Source organism: Ovis canadensis, chromosome 2 (genome assembly GCF_042477335.2).
Source record: "Ovis canadensis isolate MfBH-ARS-UI-01 breed Bighorn chromosome 2, ARS-UI_OviCan_v2, whole genome shotgun sequence".
NCBI classification, from domain to species: domain Eukaryota; kingdom Metazoa; phylum Chordata; class Mammalia; order Artiodactyla; family Bovidae; genus Ovis; species Ovis canadensis.
The window spans coordinates 246403263-246421456 of NC_091246.1; the positions used below are offsets into that span (position 1 = coordinate 246403263).

The 18194-nt window shown below is 45.5% G+C and overlaps 1 long non-coding RNA gene across 1 annotated transcript; it reads left to right on the top strand.

The window, feature by feature from the left end:
* The first annotated feature begins 1501 nt into the window (after window positions 1-1501).
* Window positions 1502-5971, top strand: LOC138433030 (uncharacterized). Its single transcript, XR_011254087.1, has 2 exons — window positions 1502-4766; window positions 5063-5971. It is a non-coding gene; the product is annotated as an uncharacterized lncRNA (long non-coding RNA).
* Window positions 5972-18194: the final 12223 nt, after the last annotated feature.

Genomic DNA, 18194 nt, shown 5'->3' on the forward strand with positions numbered 1-18194 from the left:
GAAAACGATCTTTAAAAGGAAAGGAAGTCTTCCTAGGGATCTAGTTCAAAGCTGTCTGGGAATATCAACCTCAGACACCCCTCTCTACTACTCTAGACTTCTCATTTCAGTCCAAGCGGGAGACCCTAGAGGAGGCAAGAGAAAGAGGGAAATGCGACTCTATACGACAGGTCGGAGGTCAGGGTCACCGGAGCAAGCTGGGACTGTGTCCCGTCTGTCAGCCGCTGTTCTTTCTCAGAGGTGAAGCACCACATCCAGTGAGGCTGTGGACCTACCTGGGAAGCAGCTGTGGATTCCAGTGAGACGTAGCGCGAGGAGGATGTCACGAAAGCCCCAGGCTCTGGAGTTCTATAACCTGGTTTCCTATAGCCAGGCTCCACCACTGCTCACTGCGTACATTTGAGCAAATTACAGTGTCTTTTTAGTCTCAGTTCCTGCATTTCTAAAATGAGGATCTGCATTACGCATACTTAGGATTAGTGAAAGGGTGCGTAACCCATGTGTTATTTTAAGTATGTTTCCTACTTTCCAAACTTGGGAGATTTATATCATTACCCTATAGCTGTTTTCTACCTCAACTGCTTTTGGTCAGAGAAAATGACCCACATGGCTTTTTTATCCTGAGACTTGCTTATTGACCCAGTGTGAGGTCAATTTTGTAAATGTTCCATGTCTGCTTAGTAACACTGTACATTCTGAGGTTTTTCGGCTTGCTGTTTTACTCAAGCATACATTATGGATTTCCTTCTGTGAGAGCACATACAAGTGCCTTCCAAGCCCCATACAGGGATCAGAGCCCATGCGCACTCACAGAACCAGCAGAAGTCATCCCTTGTGCCTGGGGATGGTGGTGCAGATGCTGAGAAGTCAGTGCCAACAGCACAAGCACCTGAGACCCAGCGTCTACCTTAGACCCGTAATAATAATGGGTATATCATGTGAAGACCTGAAACTTCCTAAAGAAGGAAGTTGTTTAGAAACTGGACCCATCTCCTCCATTCAGTTTGTGTTCTGGCAATGACTCGTTGGTCCGGTGTCACTGGAGAAGAGGAATCTTCCCCACTGAAAATGATCCTTTCATTCATAAAATGTCGTATTGACTATTTTGAACAGTAATTTGCCAAAAAGATAACACACATACTTCTTACTGTGATCTGACCTCTTCTTAGGATGTTTCCATCAGGATAGACTAGATGGCATGGTAGTAACCAACAGACCCCAGAGGGATAAAAGCTTACTTCTTGCCCACACTACTTGTCCTGTGTGTTGGCTCAAGGCTCTCCTTGGTGTCATTTTTATCCTCACCTGGGGACCCAGGCCAGCCGAGCTGCCACTCTCTGGAGGTGTCCCCATTGGCTGTGGTGGAGCAGGAAGAGAGTGGAGAAGCACTCCCTAAGTCCTTAAAGCTCCTGCCCACAAGTGGCCATCATCATTTCCACTCACAGCTCATTGGTCAAAGCTAGCCATCGTGGGGTTGCACAGAGTCGGACAGGACTGAAGCGACTTAGCAGCAGCAGCAGCAGTCATCCGCCTGTAGCTAGAGAACATTCAGCTGTAGCTAATGTTCAGCCCCCAGAGAACAAAGCCACTTGTGTCCAGAAGTATTATCAGCGCAGTGGCACCCTCTGGTCTGCGAAGATGTGGAGAGCTGTTTGCACCTTTCCACCTAAAGTAAATGTCAGAGTCGGTGCATAAAGAAGGCTGAGTGCTGAAGAATTGATGCTTTTGAACTGTGATGGTGGGGAAGACTTGAGAGTCCCTTGGAGTGCAGAAAGGTCAAACCAGTCAGTCCAAGGAAATCAACCCTGACTATTCACTGGAACGACTGTTGCTGAAGCTCCAATACTTTGGCCACCTGATGTGAAGAGCCGACTCATTTGAAAAGACCCTGATGCTGGGAAAGATTGAAGGCAGGAGGAGAAGGGGGTGACAGAGGATGAGGTGGTTGAGTGGCATGATTCAATGGATATGAGTTTGAGCAAGCTCCCTGAGAGAGTGGGGGACAGAGGAGCCTGGAGTGCTATAGTCCCTGGAGTCCCAAAGAGTCGGACGTGACTTAGCGACTGGACAGCAATAACAACAAAGTATAACTAAGTAGTCACTGAGAGAATGCTTTAGGGACACTCCTGCAACTGAAATGCACAGCCTTCAGTGCTTGGACTTTGTAATCATTCCTTTAACTGCTCGGAGTGGGTGCCACAGGTATTTGGTCTTTTGTCCTAGTTTTTTGTTAGCTTCCAGCAAATTGAAGGGCACCAGTTAAATGGCCTTTTAGATAAGGTAAAGAAATCCTGCTAAGTAACTGGTATGTGCTTATAAATTACATTCTAGTGAATCCTTTCCAAAAGCACAGATGTCCTGGGCTTCTTCTGCATATTCTTATCCGCCGTCCCGTCGTTGGACCATGCCTGTGGAGGCACCCTAGTGGTAAGGTATATTGTGACATTGCTGTGCACAGAGCGGTGCATCAGGAAGGACAGTAAGTAAATATTGGATGGAATGGGATTCCCCATCCCTCCCAATTCCTGGACGTGTCAGACTAAGATTGACCAGGTTCTTGTTACGCTCTCAGCAGTCCCCAAGCCCTTTTCCAGTGTGTGTCCTGCTTGCCCTTCTTCAAGAAGACCACTGGGCTCTTGTAATGTCAATCGATGGACTCCAACTCTGTGTCATGGCCTTGTGGGAACCTTTGTTCCCTTTTCCTTCTGGGTCACCACTTGCCCCTGGGCCTGCAAAGTGACAGAGAGACAGGAGAGGCCCTACTCTGTACTTGGGACCTAGCCTCAGTAGGAAGCTCGCTTTCTGTCCCATCACAGCAGGATGCAAAAGCCAAGTGTCCCTGGCCATAACTGCGTGGAAACTGATGGCACCGATGCTGACGATCATCATCATAATAGCCAGCGCTCACTGGGCCCTTACTGTGTGTCCCAGGCTGTAACCAGGGCTTTACATGCAGCATCTCATTTGCCACACAGTAAGCCCATTAGGTCAGATGGTATTAGCCTCAGTTTATGTATGAGGAAACAGGGTCGTAGAGAAATTATTTGATCCAGCTCTCCCAGAAAGAATTGACAAAACTGGAATTCAGGCATCAAAATCCAAACTCTTAATCACTAGGCCCCATGGCCTAATAGGCAACCTTGGTTTTGCCTCACAGATAACCCTTCTCTTTAAAAGGACTTCCCAGCAGGGCAGTGGTAAAGAATCTGCCTGCCAATGCAGGAGAAGCAGGAGACACAGAGTTGATTCCCTGGGTCGGGAAGATCCTCTGGAGTAGGAAATGGCAATCCATTCCAATATTCATGCCTGGAAAATTCCATGGACAGAGAAGCTTGGCAGGCTACAGTCCATGGGGTTGCATAGAGACAGACATAACTAACCACACACACACACCTTAAACTCTCAGGTTATAAGGAATGTAATTTAATGAGATTGAATCAAGAAGGTTAAACTCCCTAGCAATTTCTATGTGACTTGCATTGAGATTTAATAACATCCTTAGTGTTACTGAGAAGCAGATTTGGGAGAGAACTGAGCTTTGCCAAGAACTGTGGGCCAGGTGCTCTGTTGATTTGCAATATAAGGAAAGCAGTTCAGGGTCGAAGAACATGATTTGAAATCAGACAGCACCAACACTATTAGTCCTGTGACTTTATGCTAATTTGTTAACTTTTACAAGCTTCAACTTTCTCATTTGTAAAATGGGAATTCCAATAGTATTTTAGGGTTGTTGTAATAGTTAAATAATGTATGTTAAGTGCTTAGCACAGAGTCTATATTAAGGGCTTAATAACATTAGCCATGAGGACTTCCCTGATGGTCCGGTGGCTAAGACTCCATGCTCCCAAAGCAGGGGCCCCAGGTTTGATCCCTGGCCAGGGAACTAGACCCCACATGGCACAGCTAAGACCCTGCCCAGCCAAATAAATACTCTTTTTAAGTTAGCTGTCATAACTATTGTTTATTTGGTCCTTCTTACGTACCTGTAAGTTTAGGGAGCATCTATCCTTGTGCTGAATGGCCCAAGATGGTCCTGGTCTAATTGTCATCCCAGCTTCAGTTTCAGTGAGCTCCCTGCTGCCTGCCCCCTGTCATGGGAGGGTGGAAGTAGATGAAGAGAGTTTTCCCATTCTCTCCGCTCTGATCTCCCTGCTCCTCACCTCAAAAATAAAACTTCACACCACAGTTGTAGCTTTGTGGTTTTCTTCACCACTAGGGAGAGTCTACACTCTTAGGTTCTGGTTTGCGTTTTAGTTTCATACCTGATCATCCAAACACAGACACCTAAGCAGCAGATGTAAGCCGAAGGTCTGGGAGACTCAGAGAGAAGGTCTGTGTAAAGGGTGGGAAAGGGAAAAGGGCCTGGGGATAGGCAGTTGGTTGTAGAGGCTAGCTGGTGAATTTTTGTCTGCTGCCTTTGAGACTGAGGTCAGGGAGTTAAAGTGTCCCGTGACCTCCCCAGGAGAAACTCCAGGCCTGAGGATGGCCTGCGAATGACCTGTCCACAGCTCTCGCCCTGACAGCCAGGTCCTCTTGTTTCTCCCTTTGCCATGATCTTCACACCCAGCACATCTTCCCCGCTTCATTTGAGTCTAGCCCCTCCATCAACTCACCCTGGAATCATCTTTACAGTCTCCCGGACTCAAACCTCTCTCTCTTCCTTTGCATTCTGCTGCCAGATCTGCCTGAAACACCACTGTGTAACAACACCAGCCTGCAAGGGTGGTCTGACGGATGATGACGAAAGTGATTGCCCAGAGCCCCAGGTTCTTGTCCCTCTCTCTCCCTCACTCTGACCCGTGTGCGTGCTTTCCTTTCATGACTTCAGTTTCCCTGTCAGTTGGAATATGGGCTGGTGGTCGAGTCTCCATCACTTGAGTTGCCAAGAATCTTTGGGACTCCTTTTTCTCTGTAGAATTGCGTCTCCTCCCCTCACTTTCTTGCCCCACCTCTTCGGTTCTCTGCTTCTTGCTGTGCCGCCTTTTTCCTCGGTTCCCTTAATATGCCTACGCATCCCCCAAACAAACATGTGCCCCTTCTCACAATGTTTTCTTGCTTGCAGGGCCTTCCCAGTCTCCCATCTGTATATCCAAACACCTGCTCTTCCTTGAGGCTCATTTCGAGTTCCACTTTGCCTGCAAGAGCCTTCTTGATTAGATTCGGTCAACATCTGATCTCTTGGCCTCCTGCTCCCCGGAAGACACAGATTCTGGGCCATGGTTAGTGTTACACTTTACTACATTATTCCTGGAGCAGGACCCATCTGTTGGATGGAAAAGCATCTGCCTGTTGACACGGGGAGCAGGGATCACTGTCCCCCCCTCAGAATCCCCCCATCAGCAGGCTTCCTGTTCCCCATCCAGACGGGAACAGCTGGCACGCGCCCACCCTCAGATGTCTCCAGCTGCCCCTGCTTCCTTTTTTGAGGGGGAGAGGGGTTTCCCAGATCCCAGCTGTGGGGCCCAGGGCAGAGTCAGTGACGGAGTAGCTAAAGACAGGTGGAGTGAACTGAGATACACGGACATGTAGCATTTGAGAGTTAAAAAAGAGGGCAAAACTGAGCACACATCTCACCAATGTGGAAAATGAGGGAAAGTAGTTTGACAGCTTATTTTTCCATCTCACTTTCATCTAAAAAAAGAAGCTGCTCAGAAATGCAGCCCTCCTCAGCCTGCTAAGCCAGATGGTCCCTAGATGCTCAGCCTGCCAAGTGTGCATATATAATTATTCATTTTCATGGAATCACACCCAAGTCTGAATTCAGACACTGACACGTTTTTTTGCCATATGATCTAGAGCCAGGGAACCCTTCAGAGCCTTTCTTTTTCTGTAAAATGGGGTCACTAGTGTCTGCCTTGCCCACCTCAGGACTTGAGGGGCTGAGAGGGTTTTGGTGTAAGAGCACTTTGTAACTTATAAAGCACAAGTGTATGTTGCCATTAATAATAAAAGGGCCACTATTTAATGAGCACTTGTTTTGTGCCGGATTGTGCTAAGTGTTTTACATACAATGTATCATTTAATCCTAGCAGCATTCCTATAATGAAGTGCATGTCACCCCAAACAACAAATCAGGAAAGTGAAGTTCAGAAAAATTTGCTAACCCAGGCACAGTCACCCAGCCTGTAAGTTAAGTGCAAGAGCTAGGAACCTAAACCCTTTGTTTCCAAAGTCCAGGCTCTTAATATCTGTTCATTCCTATCTAACAAAAAGAAAGCAGTTCTTTACCCTGTGGAAGCTAAAATACCCCATAACTTGATCTCCAGTAAATGTCTTAAGCAGTTGGGTCGTACAAAGAGTCATTTCTGTTGAAGACCTAGCTGAGTCCTAACAATACATCTTGAATTGCTCTTCTAGCAGTAGCAGTAGCCTGGTTCTATCCATCCATCCATCCATCCATCCACCTCATATAAAGTTGACAGCTCAGGGAGCAGTCATTAGCACTGTGCTCTGTAAACAATGGAGCCAACCAGCTGGCAGAAAAAAATTTTTAAGTCTCTCACCCTCACTTTGTAGATTCATGATTTTCAGCTGTAGGTGCGTATCAGAATCACTTGGAACTATATAAAAATACTGATGCCCTGGTCCAGAGACCCAGAGAAGCTGATTCAGAAGGTCTAAGGTGGGAACCCGGAGAAGGCAATGGCACCCCACTCCAGTACTCTTGCCTGGAAAATCCCATGGACGGAGGAGCCTGGTGGGGTGCAGTCCATGGGGTCGCTGAGAGTTGGACACGACTCAGTGACTTCACTTCACTTTTCACTTTCATGCATCGGAGAAGAAAATGGCAACCCACTCCAGTGTGCTTGCCTGGAGAATCCCAGGGGCGGGGGAGCCTGGTCGGCTGCTGTCTATGGGGTCACACAAAGTCGGACACGACTGAAGTGACTTAGCAGCAGCAAGGTGGGAACCAGGGGTGTGTATGTGTGTCTGTGTGGGTTAGAGAGAGAAAGTAACTTCAGGGTTATTTCTGATAGACAAGAGTTTTGAAAACCCTGGCTATGGTTTAACACTATTAGCCTATTTTATTTTCTTTTGTGGATCAGGAGTACTGAAAATAAGCATTGTTAAATTTTAGAATTGGAAGAGTCCTGGGTCCAAAAGGAAACTGAAGCTCAGAGAAGTTCAGCAGGTAGTTGACAGACTAGAATTAAAATCCAGATTTTCTGACTTCCAGTCTAGTGCTTTAGATATACCCATGGGTGCCAGAGTTTTGTTGAATTTTTCAGAAAATCGTCAGGACCCATCCGCCATGACATCCATGATTTCCGGTCAGCATACCTTGGAGTTTCTGTAGGGAAGAATCCTGGGCTAAACTTGGGTAGCAATTCTCATGTATGTTCTTTCATTCTGTACGTGCTTACTGGAGCCTGCACTGTGGCTGCCCCTTTCCTCCTGGGATGGAATACAGTGGGCAAAAACGGCAAGTCACAGGTAGGCCCTGTGTGCTGAGTGCTATGATGTGGCTGGGGAGGGAGAGGGTGTCAGACTCAGCAGCGGCACACGGGGTTCAATTCAACTTCAGCAGAGAAGCTAAAAAGACTTCACTGAGTGTCATATACCTGAGCTTGGTGTTTGAATAAGTTATCTATTGCTGTATAATAAATTATCCCCAAATTTAGCAGCTTAGAACAACAAACATCTCACAATTTAGGACTCAGGGCTTCCGGAATGGCTTAGCTGGGTGGCTCAAGCTTAAGATCTTTCATGAGGCTGTAGTCAAGATGTCAGCTGGGATTTCCATCATCTGAAGGCTTGACTGGGATCAAAGAATCCAAGCTGGCTCACTCACATGGCTGTTGGCGGGAGGCTTCAGTTCCTTACCACGTGGAGCTTTCCATAGGGCTGCTGAAGACATGATAGCTGGCTTCTCTGAGAGCAAGTGATCCAAGAGAAGGGTAGGGGGAAGTTGTGATATCTTGGATGACCCATCCTTGGAAGTCATACTCCATCATTGTCCACAATATCATTATCACACAGGTCAGGACTATTCAGCATGGGAGGGGAGCCACACAAGGGCAGGAATACAAGGTGGGGATAATTGGGGGCCATCTTGGAGGCTGACTGCCCTGCTATTGAAGATGAATGGACTTTTCCAGATAGACAGGGGGGAAGAAACAGAGGAAATTATTTCGGTCAGAGGAAGTAACACGTAAAGGCACAGAAATGTAAATAGTAGAACAGAACATGCTCAGGTCATTCTCATTGGCTTGGAGAAAACAGGCGATATAGGGATATAGGGAAGCTTACTGAAGAAATCAGAGAAGGCCTGCTATGCCAAGTGAAGGAGTTAGGGCTTTATTGGGTGGGCCAGGGGTTTTCACATATTTCTGCATACTGGAATATTGTGAGGAAATTTTAAAACTTCCAGTGCCCAAGCTGTACCCATATCAATTCAGTAAGAATCTCTGGGAGTGGACCTGGACACCAGCAGTCCCTAAAATTTTTCACGTGATTCCAATATGCAGTCAAGGCTGAGCAACAGTGAGGTAGGCAATGTGAAGAGTCATGTTCTCAGATTTCCAGTATCTTCTCAGTGATGAGGAAATGTAGCTGTACCTTCCTCCTCTGATCACCTCGGAAATGAAATATTAAAACTAGAAAGACCCTATCATCAGTGCTTGCCCCCTCAGTCAGGTATTATATGTTTCATCATCTCTATGACCAAAAATGAAGCAGAAATAGCTAAACTTGAGCAGCCCTAAATAAGTTCTCAGCATCCTAAATTGCCCACTTTTATAAACTTCCAAACCTAACATTGATGACAACGTTCTTGTATTAACATAATCACTCTGGAGGGTTTTTTTCCCCTTCGCTTAACCCTTATATATACATTTCTCTATTTCTGCATGGTTCTCATACCCAAGTCTGAGGCAGTGAATGTAAAGGTTAGGGTCTCGGCCCTCTGAATCAGGTGGGCCTCTGGACTGAAGTCCTGCGGACCTCATTTATTAACTTGTTGAGTGACTTAACCTCTCAGGGCTTCAGCTAACTCATCTGAAAGAAGGTGATAACGCCTGCCTCAGAAGATGCTTGAGGATGGTAGATGAGGTCATGTGTGTCAGGGCCTTTGCCTAGCACCTAGCAAATAGTGTTCAATCAATGTTTGTTATTATTCAGTGTCTCAAATGGCATTTTAACATTCTGTTGCATCAACACCTCTCCCACCCCCAGGCCTGCTTAACAAGTGTTCTCTGTTGCCAGGGTATTTGAGCATTTCTAGTTGTTTTTGGCTGTAATATTATACTTTTTTTTTTTTGGTATAAATTGGTGGAGTGTTTTTTAAAGTTATTTCCCTAACTTATTAGTATGGAAATTTAAGATTGGGTGGTGAAGTAACTTGTCAAATGGAAGTCATACTGCTTGCTGGTGGCTGAGCCAGGACTAGGGCCCAGGTCTCAGACACCCCAAGTCTTAACCTTTCCACCCAGCCCCCATACTCACTGGAGACTTGAAAACTGGCCCTTCTTGGCTTCCCTTCTCCACGCGGAATAAGTCAGCTCTCCCACTGTGTATTTTGACATCTCATCTCCTACCCTTTCATCATCCTAGAGATCCCTCATCATCCCAGTATAATTGGAGCAGCTTCCCAGCTGGCCCCCTGGGCCATGGGAGCAGACAATGACTGATGCTTTGGAGACCTGGGCTTGCCCCTTGGCGCCTCTGGATCTCTCTTAGTGGATGTGCTGTCGGCTGGGGATGGGGATCCTGTCTGGCTCAGACACACCCCTCCCTCCTTCCTGGACCGCTCTCTGACTTCATTAAATCCAGCTTCCCAGAACAGCAGAGCTTAAAGGGACCAGAGGGACCATTCTCTAACCTAGCTTCTGTTATTTAAAGAAAAAAAAAAAATGAGGAACAGGCTCGGTGATACCAGGTTGATCAGTGGCAGATCTGGGGCTGCGACCGGAGCCTCCTGACTCCCAGTGTGGTGCTGGGGAGAGGGTACTGGAGCTGGGCGGGCCTGGGTGTGAGTCCCAACTGTGTGAGCTTGGGCAAGTGGGTTAAATGATCCTCAATTTCCTTTTCTGTAAAATAGCCACACCCAGCTTGGGGATGTTACGAAGTTTAAATGAGATAAGGAATGCAGAGTATAGAGCACTGTGCTCAGTAAATGGTAGGTATTAGGTAGAGAGTGGTTTAGAGTTTGGGCTTTGGAATCAGAGAATCTCTGTGATGGACAGGGAAGCCTGGCATGCTGCAGTCCATGGGGTTGCAAAGAGTAGGACACGACTCAGCGACTGAACTGAATTGAACTGATTCACATCCTAGACACACACTTATAAGCGGTGTGATCTTGGATGACGTGGTTTAATGAGATCTTTTTAAAATTAATTTACTTTTGGCTTTTGGTCTTTGTTGCTGTGCGTAGGCTTTCTCTAATCGCCGCAAGTGGAGGCGCCTCTGTTTTGTGGTGCATTGGCTTCTCATTGTAGTGGCCTCTCCTGTTGTGGATTTTCCCAGACTAGGGATCGAACCCATGTCCCCTGCACTGGCAGATGGATTCTTAACCACTGGACCACCGGGAAGTCCTAACAAGATCTTAATTAACAAGAGCTAGTACTTACTGAATTTTCTTGTTCCAGGCAATATGCCAAATGCTTTAGATATATTATTTCATGTAACTTTCCCAACAATTTTTTGAGAGAGGTAACATCAATATCCAGATTTTATGAATGAAGATACTGAGGCATGAATCAATTTATTTTCTGATTATTCTCTGGTTTGAATTCTTTTCTGCCAAACACACCCCTCTTCTCTTCCTCAGTGCCTAAGGATTTTCTCCTGCTTTTGAGCCTTGTAACAGGCTTTAATCTCTGAAATAACCCTTTCCCCCTTCTCTTCACTGCGTTCTGTTCCTCCTCTCTTTCTAGCATTGCTACTGGCTCTCCTCCTCCAAGAATCCGACCCTGCAAACCTCGCATCAGCCAGCCCAGCACCTTCTCCTGTCTGCTGGCAGCTCTAGATCAGTTTCCCTCGTTTGTTAGTTTCACTTTCCTTGGTGTGTATCTCCGATCCAGGAGCTTGGGGTGCACTCTGGTTCCTCCTTAACACAAAACACTTCCCAGGGGACAAGTATCCCTGACAAATGCAAGTCAACCAACATCATACCTGCTTGTGTCCCTCCTGGACCAGGTGCTGGGTGCTATCCTGACCCTTTAAGCCGGGCTGACCAATCACACACCACTTAACTCCTGCTCCATAAAAATGAGACTCAGGGGACTTCCCTGGTGACCCAGTGGTTAGGAATCCACCTGCCAATGCAGGGGACTTGAGTTCGATCCCTGGTCTGGGAACTAAGATCCCACATTTTGTGGGACATCTAATCTCAACTGTGCCACAACTACTGAAGCCCACGTGCCCTAGAGCCTGTGCTCCGCAACAAGAGAAGCCACCAGGAAGCCCGTGTCCCACAGCTGGAGAAAGCCCTTGTGCTACAAGGAGGACCCAGCACAGCCGTAAGTAAATAAATAAATGAGAGACTGAAAAAAAATGGGACTCAGATTTCACACCCAAAGTGTACAAGTCTGAAAACATGAGTGCCGGAGCACTGGACCACTCACACCCTGCTGTGGGACAGCCGTGAGCTGGTGAGTTGGAATACAGAGCCCCAAATTGTCATATCCTCCAACCAACAAGTCTACCCCTAGGCGTATGCCTAAAGAAACCCTTGTCACTCATGCACATGTGCAAGGAAACACACACAAAAATGGTTCCTGCAGCTCACAGCTAAAGCTGTTGTTTCCCAGAAAGTTCCAGCTAGAGTTTTTAAGAATAATGAAAATATCGAATGGTTTAAAATCACACTCCGTGAAATTTTTCTTGTGGTAAAATATATGTAACATAAAATTTACCATTTTAACCATTTTTATGTGTTCAGTTCTATGCTATTAAGTACTTTCAGGTTGTTGTACAACCCTAAAACCACATTTTTTTGATGAGCATATGTTTAAATATCTAGATGGCAGAAACTTATAAGTTAGGAAACATTAAGTAACTAATATTTTAATTCATCTTAGCATTTAGCTGCCTCTTTTTTCCTGTTGACATAATAGATATGTATCATTTTTTCTCTCTAACCTTTTTTCTTTTATTTTTTCCAACTTTTAAAGTATGAAAAAAATTAAAATGGAGGGAAAAGTTAAAATAATAATACAAGGACACCTGCAAATTCACCACCTGGGTTTAATAATTTGGAGGCTCTTCTTCATGCAGTTTATGAAATGCCACCTTCATAGTTCTCTAAGGCTAGTTCCCCTGTTTCCCGTCTCCCACTCAGGTCCGTTTTGTCTGGGGATTCCCTTTTCATTTTGCTAGAGTATGAATACTTTTTTGAAATGAAGCATGAGAGGGAAACTTCTAGGACCTCAGTCTTATGTATGCTAAATGAATTTGAATTCTAGGTTCAAATTCATTTTTTCCCTCAGAACTTGGAAGACCTCACCCTTTTTTTGTCTTCCAGCATTTAGTCTTGTGGCTAAGAGATCTGATGTCAATCTATCTCTTGATCCTTTATTTCTAGAACCTTTGGAGGCTGACCTTTATCCTCCAAAGTCAGATGCTTCACTAATACATATCTAGTTATGCATCTCTTTTTGATCGAAAGACATTTATGAATGAAGGACTTGGTTAATCAACCCTAATCAAACCTAAGCCTTGGTTTAGGTGTCTCCTGAGGCATCTAAGTTTTCCTTTCACAGACGCTCTCTTTCCTGATTGTGGGCTCTGATAAGGGGCCTGGGCTTGTCAATAAGCAGGCTTCTCTTTAGCAGTCTTGGGATCTCCATAAGTGCCAAAATAAAGAGTGGAAAGTGTTAGGGGTCTGTTTGTTGTCACTGACAGAAAACAGACTTGATCCAGTTTAAGCAAAAAGAATTTCTCGACTTAGGAAGTTTGAAGTGGGGTTGCCAACTGCACGGTGGCAAGGTGGCTGCCAGCAGCCCAGAATCTCCTCATCTTTATAGTCCATGATCCCAGAGGGAGACCCTGAAGATGTCCTCTCCAGGCACCTTATTGTTAGACCCCGTGGGAGGAGGTTGCCTCTGCTTGGATTCTGTAACCTCTTCTTGGACCAGTCACTGTGGACAGGAGTTAGGTACTGAAATTGGCCAGGCCTGAGCCATGGCCCACTCTGATGCCCGGGGCAAGCATGGCACTGTGACTGACTGTTTATAGAACCATGTGGGATGGCAGAAGGGCCGGGAACCCTGTAAGGGCAAAGTTCCAGGCAGACAGACCACCCGTATCCTCATAAGAATTTCAGGGTGTTTCATTCCCAGATGGCATCGTCTCTTTCTCTTCCAGGACCTCTGGCTTTTTTACCTGGAAATCCCCCCTAAGATCTCTCACTTTATTTAGAAAGTGCTTCCAATCCCTTTGGCAGATTTTCCAGCAGCCATTCAACAGTGGATGCTTTGATGCAGCCCTATATTCATATGAGGAAATTTACCCTAAAATTAAACGATTAAATGTATATGTGTATTTTACTTTCAAGTGGTACATGCTAAGCAGACATCCTCAATTCCACTCTGAGCCCCACCCAGTGCCAGCCTTTGCCTCTGGAAGTCCGGGATGGTAAGGGGCTCAGTGACATGATAGGAATTAGGAATGGAGTCAGGTTAATGAAGGTATGAAAGTCAGGGGTAGGGTGAGCATCAGAGAGAAAGAAAGGATTGGATTTGTCTTTTATAAGCTACCTGATAACTTTCTAAATGGTAATTTTATATTTTGACTCAGTTCTATCAGAATATCTCCCATATCAAATTGGCTTTGCCAAACTGCTCTGCTCTGAAGCACAGTTGGCCTGAGACTCAGATGGCTGACTCCCAGGCCAATACTCTTATCAGATAGGGCACGGTGTCCTGGCCAATTGGGTGTGGGCCAGGGCCGGACAGATTCCAGGCTCTGCCCTCATTTGTCTCCCGCAGGTCACTGCCTAAGCAGTTGGCTAGAGCAGAGGCTCTACCCATCCTTTGTCTCACTTTCCACACTCCCTTCCTCTCCCTGCAGGGTTCCAGATCTGGAAGGTGAGTGTGGACTGGGCTGCTTCCACCCCCAGCCCCAAGTCTCAGCCCTACCACTCAGTCTCTTGGCCTCTTTTGTCTTTGATAAACACCCATATCCTCATAAGATATGAGGATGCCCTCACTTTCTCATTTTCATGCTGGACTCAGTTTAGGCTTGGGAGCTGCAGAGCCTGTAAGACTTCCTCTAAACTGCACTGGGTGGCTGGGAAAAGAGGCCACAGCCCCCTGGATCCCCGAACCCCTGATGTAAACAGAGCAGTTACCTCCCCTGGGAGCAGTCCCTCTTCACCATAGAGTCTCAACCTTGAGTTGCTATTTTTATCTGGTTATTTTTTTGCTTTGATTTTCCTTTGTTTCCCCCCCCCCATGTTTTTTTTCCCATATCCCACTCCACCCCATACCCTATTCCTGATTAAATGATGCTGTCTTAGTTAGCTCAGGCTGCTGTAATAAAGTGCTATAGACTGAAAGGCTTAAACAACAAACGTATTTCTCATAGTTCTGGAGGCTGGAAGTCCAAGATAAAGGTGGTTTGATTCTGGATGAGGGACCCTTCCTGTCTTGCAGACAGTTGGTTTCTCACTGTGTTCTCTCTGCCGTCTTCTTCTTCTTCCTATAAAGCCACTAATCTCATCATGAGGACCCCACACTCGTGGCCCCATGTAAACCTGATTACCTCCCAAAGGCAGTACTTCCAACTACTAGCACGCTGGGAGTTAAGGCTTCGCCATGTGAATTTGGAGGGAGGATACATTCAATCCAGTCAATCCTAAAGGAAATCAACCTTGAATATTCATTGGACAGACAGATGCTAGAGCTGGAGCTACAATACTTTGGCCACGTGATACGAAGAAACAACTCATTAGAAGACCCTAATGCTAGGAGAGATTGAAGGCAAAAGGAGAAGAGGGCGACAGAGAATGAGATGGTTAGATAGCATCACCAATGTTGGACCCAGGTTAGCTGCAGAGCCTGTAAGACTTCCTCTAAACTGCGCTGGGTGGCTGGGAAATGAGGCTGCAGCCCCCTGGATCCCTGGACCCCTGGTATAAACAGAGCAATTGCCTCCCCTGGGAGCAGTCCCCCTTCATGATAGAGTCTCAACCTTGAGTCACTATTTTATCAAGTTTTTTTTTTTTTGCTTTGATTTTCCTCTTTTTAATTTTCCTCTGTGGGTTTTCTAACATCCCACCCTATTCAATGGACATGAATTTGAGCAAACTCTGGGAAATAGTGAAGGACAGAGGAGCCTGGTGTGCTGCAGTCCATGGGGTTACGAAGAATCGCTCATGACTTAACGACTGAACAGCACATTCAACCCACAATAGAGCTTATTATAGAAATATTTGAATAATACACAAAAATAAAAAAGAAAAGCATAACCTAGTCTACCATCAAAAGGCAAATAGTGTTGAAAACTTATGATATATTTCCATCAAGTATTCCTCAACACTTAGTTTAAAATATACATATATATCATACATAAAACTTTGCATCTTATAACTTTGTGTTAAGTGCTAAGTTGCTTCAGTCATGTCCAACTCTTTGGACTGTAGCCCAGCAGGCTCCTCTGTCCATAGCAGGCAAGAATACTGGAGTAGGTTGCCATGCCCTCCTCCAAGGGATCTTCCCCAATCCATGTCGCTTAAGTCTCCTGCATTGGCAGATGGGTTCTTTACCACTAGCGCCACCTGGGAAGCCCTATAAGCATTTTCCCATACTAAATAATCTTTACAAACATTTTATAATATTTATGTACTCACCATCTTAAATGACTGAATAATAGTTTATAACTGTACTACAATTTGTGTAAGCTATCTCTCAATGCTGGATGCTGAAGTTGTTTTTACTCTTTTACTGTAAAAATTAATGTAATTTCTTATGATGCAACTATTTTATGTCTTGACTATGGTGGTGATCCCCCAGATCTACATGTGATAAACTTCCATAAACGCAAATGAGTGCACACAAAATAGTGAAATCTGAATAAAGTGTGTGGATTGTTTGAATAACTCCTTGATTGTGGTTACACAAGATATTATTGCCATAGACAGGATGTTTGTGTCTCCTCAAAATTCATACATTGAATCTAATCCCCAATAGAGGTGGGGCTTTTGGGAGATGATTAAGAGGATATTCAGGAGGATGGGGCCCTCATGACGGGGATTAGTGCCCTTATAAAAAGGATACCAGAGAGTTCTTCCCCCTCTTCCACTGTGTGAGAGCACAGTGAGAAAACAGCTGTCTATGAATCAAGAAAAATGGGCTTGATCTTGGACTTCCCAGTCTCCAGAACTGTCAGAAATGTGGTTTAAAAAAAATATTTATTTATTTCACTACACCAGGTCTTACTTGCAGCATGCGACATCTTTAATCTTCACTGTGACATGCAGGTTCTTTAGTTACAGCATGTGGGATCTAGTTCCCTGATCAGGGATCGAACCCTGGTCCCCTGCATTGGGAGTGCAGTGTCTTAGCCACTGGACCACAAGGGAAGTCCCAAGTGTTTGTTTTTTAAATGATCCAAGTCTATGATATTTTTATTCTAGTGGCCTGAACAGACTGACACAGTTGTTGTTCAGTCACCCAGTCGTGTCCAACTCTTTGTGACCCTGTGGACTGCAGCACACCAGGCCTCCCTGTCCCTCACCACCTCCTGAAGTTTGCTGAAGTTCATGCCCATTGCATCGGTGAGGCCATCCAGACATCTCATCCTCTGACACCCTCTTCTCCTCCTGCCCTCAGTCTTTCCCAGCATCAGGGACTTTTCCAGTGAGTCAGTTGTTCACATCAGATGACCAAATTACTGGAGTTTCAGCTTCAGCCTAGTCCTTCCGATGAATATTCAGGGTTGATTTCCTTTAAGATTGATTGATTTGATCTCCTTGCTGTCCAAGAGACTCTCAGAAGTCTTTTCCAGCACCACAGTTTAAAGGCACCAATTTTTTGGCTGTCCACCTTATTTATGATTCAGCTCTTGCAACCATATACAACCACTGGGAAGACCATAGCCTTGATTATACAGACCTTTGTTGGCAGAGTAATGTCTCTGCTTTTCAACACACTGTCTAGGTATGTCATAGCTTTCCTGCCAAGAGGCAAACGTCTTCTGATTTCATGGCAGCAGTCACCTTCCACAGTGATCTCAGAGCCCAAGAAGAAGAAATCTGTCACTACTTCCACCTTTTCCGCTTCTATTTGCCATGCAGTAAATAAATATTTGCCATGGGGCTGGATGCCATGATCTTGGTTTTTTTAATATTTAGTTTTAAGCCAGCTCTTTCAGTCTCCTTCACCCTCATCAAGAGGCTCTTGAGTTCTTCACTTTCTGCCGTTTGAATGGTATTCATCCATTCTAATATCCAAACATATCTGAGGTTTCTCCCGCCTATCTTGATTCCAGCTTGTAACTCACCTAGCCCAGCATATCTCCTGATGTGCTCAATGTATCGATGCAAATACACTAGGGTATACAAAAACAAACAGGGTGACAGCAGCCAGCCCTGTCATACCCCTTTCTCAATCTTGAACCAATCAGTGTTCCATGCAGTGTTCTAATTGTTGTTTCTTGACCCATGTACAGGTTTCTCAGGAGACAGGTAAAATGGTCTGGTATTCCTGTCACTAACAGCTTTCCACAGTTTGTCATGATCCACACATCAAAGGCTTTAGCGTAATTGATGAAACAGAGGTAGATGTTTTTCTGGAATTCCCTAGCTTTCCCTGTGACCTAGCAAAAGTTGGCAATTTGATCTCTTGTTTCTCTTCCTTTTCTAAACCCAGCTTTGACATCTGGAAGTTCTTGGTTGCATAATGCTGAAGCCACGCATGCAAGATTTTAAGCGTGACCTTACTGCCGTGGGAGAGGAGTGTGATTGTCTGACGGCTAGCACATTCTTCAGTACTACCCTTCTTGGGAACTGGGATGAGGATTGACCTTCTCTAGTCCTGTGGCCACTGCTGGGTCTTCCAGATGTGCCGACATATTGGATACAACACCTTGACGGCACCATCCTTTAGGGTTTTGAATAGTTCTACTGGAATTCCGTTGCACCCACTAGCTTTATTAACAGCAGTGCTTCCTAAGGCCCACTTGACTTTGCTCTCTAGAAGGTCTGGCTCTGGATGACTGACCACACCATCATAGCAATCTGGCTTATTAGGATC